General features: G+C 35.0%; 1 long non-coding RNA gene across 3 annotated transcripts in view; it reads left to right on the top strand.

Annotated features, from left to right (window-relative positions):
* The first annotated feature begins 1048 nt into the window (after positions 1 to 1048).
* The window catches only part of LOC111814306, a 58939-nt gene continuing 57570 nt past the window's right edge, over positions 1049 to 2417 (top strand). For 2 of the 3 annotated variants that reach the window (XR_002819328.1, XR_002819326.1), the window contains exon 1: positions 1050 to 1463. This is a non-coding gene — a long non-coding RNA (uncharacterized LOC111814306). Of the gene's footprint in view, positions 1464 to 2417 lie in introns of all 3 variants that reach the window. The other variant, XR_002819327.1, reaches the window with a different exon arrangement.

The following is a 2417-nucleotide window of genomic DNA, read 5'->3' as shown; positions in this document are numbered from 1 at the left end:
CATCATCTGCTGACATGTCTTGAAAATTTTAAATTGGGTTGTATATCTTTAAATCTTCAAAGAGAAACACTGGGGCTTTTATTGTCTGTAATGACAATTTGATCAGTGATGACATGTAGAGTAGGCACCCCATAAGTAACCACCTTGTGAACCGTGAGCATCGATGTGGTGTAAGTGATCTGTATGAGGGCTTTGCATGCCTGGCGTCATCATCAGTGTATCATTCAGTGCATACTCTATGGCTAAGCAATAAAAGCCCAGAAATCAATACTTCTTCCTACCTTTGCTAACAGAATTCAGAAAAACATGTTTAGCCCTAAAGTCTTCTTGGTGATATGTTGTATTTCCTTGTGATAACATGCGAAAATGTAATTAGTGTCTCATATCTACATCTTCTAGGGAACCAGTCCTGTACATTAGTCAGTAGTCACATGACTATTAAGCACCAAGAAAAGATAGCATACATGAGGAATTAAGTTTGAAGTTTTTAGGTCATGTTCGGCCTGATTCTCTTCTCAGAGATTTTGTGTCCAAAGGCTTTTATTAACTCATAGTTGTGTTGTTCAAGGTTACTGAAATGTATTTTTTGAAAAGCTCCATGTTCTGGTAGTTAAATACTACCTTTTCTCACCTTAGCTCAATGAGAATGCTGCAAGCTGCTTCTCCCTTTCTCATAGCCCTGACCAAAAAATCCCTTTTCTAAGAAGATGAAATACAATGTGATATGTGAAAGAATACGATTTAATTTCTAATGAAAGCATGTGATTAAGTTCTGTCTACTAATGTGAAAGGAAATTGACATGAAAGAAATACAATTGTCCGGGGTAAAAAAAATCATTATCTCAACCAAAGTGACACTTACTGTCATTGGATGCAATCTCTCATCAAAAATATCAAGGGATCTATTTGCCTCTCTGTAAAAGAGAAAGTACATGTAAGTGCAATCACAAACAGCTTATTGAAATACCTCATAGGGGTAGAGGAGGAGGGGGAAAAGGGCATACCATTCGGTACACGAGAGTGCCCAACTCTTCTCATGGAATTTGAGCTTAGGACTTCTTTTACTTTAGTGCATCAAGTAATGTGAAGGTTTGACTAACATAATCAGCTACAGATGCCTCTAAAGAATGATTTTCCTCTATAGTCATTCTCGTAAGACAACAGTGATGGGGAATAAAGTTTTGAAATGTATCATTGTGAATGTGAAAAAGATTTCCAGGTTTTTCCTTGTTAATCATGTAAAGGAAGTTTAAAAACTTAGCTGCCCTTATAGAAGGAACCAGTATTTTCATAGAAGTACAGTGTGCTGTCTTAAAAGGTGTTTTGCTGTGGTCTTTGGACCTCTACAGATTTCCCTGTCTCTTTTTCAGGAGGTTCATGATTTCAGAGTGTTCTTGCAAATGGATGAAGACACTTTTTGATTTTTCACTTGTGGACACTTGTAATGCTGGTCTAAAATTGAGGTAAGACTAATCTCTGCACATGACTCAACCCTATGGTACAAAATTACATCAGCAGTCAGTATGTTTCACTGTCACTTGCAGTTTTGCCTGAAAGCCAGTTTTTTGAAGACTGTGCTTGATGAAACAGGAAAGACTAGTAGTGTTAATAAGTCTTAGACCTTGTTTCAAATAGTCTAGATAGGTGAAAAATTCACGTAAATCTTTTCTGCATACTGAAGTGTATTTGTGCTCAGAAAAGTCATTTGTGATTTAGTTTTGAGCTGCACACGCTGCTTGACATGGGACACCCTTTCTCCATGAAACTACACGTATCAAAATTGGAAAAAAAATAGGCCTACATGAAAAATGAAGATATATGTCTTGCCAATGTTAAAAGTAATGATACTAAAAATCAAATTTCTGGAAAATATGTACCTTCTCTTGTGCATGTGACAGCTTCTCAAAACCTGGAAGACTTTTTGCTAAGAAGAGTGATGATAATAATACAGGTTTTTTAGATGTCAGAAACAAATCTGACTCAGGTGTGTCCAAGCTGAACCATGTATATTATAAATCATGTAATTTAAAAATATTTTTCGTTTTGCAAATGGACCAATAAAAATGAATGTAATAATATGAAAGTTACCATTTAAAATCTCATTGAACCTAATTTAAGAAATTAAGGGTTGCAGTGTTTATTAAAAGACTATTCACAGGTATCTGAAAATTTTTAAAGTGCATGTATCCACATATATATGTCTCTGAGAATATGTTGCTTTACTATTTTTTCAAACGTCATTGCACATGAGCCAGTATATAAGAGAATCTAATTTTGTTCTTTTCAGTCATGAGGGGTGCATTATGATCAAATAGACATTTTTTTCACATAATTCAAAGTAGGAACTGAAACGTAACATTGTTATAAAACCTAGTTATATCTTGTTATTTCTATTAGCAAGGTGGTTCTTGACAGGA

The sequence above is a fragment of the Octodon degus genome, unplaced genomic scaffold, assembly GCF_000260255.1.
Source record: "Octodon degus isolate 3935 unplaced genomic scaffold, OctDeg1.0 scaffold00288, whole genome shotgun sequence".
Lineage (NCBI taxonomy): Eukaryota > Metazoa > Chordata > Mammalia > Rodentia > Octodontidae > Octodon > Octodon degus.
Note: the sequence above shows the minus strand (reverse complement) of the source record. Positions and strands in the feature narration are given on the sequence as shown.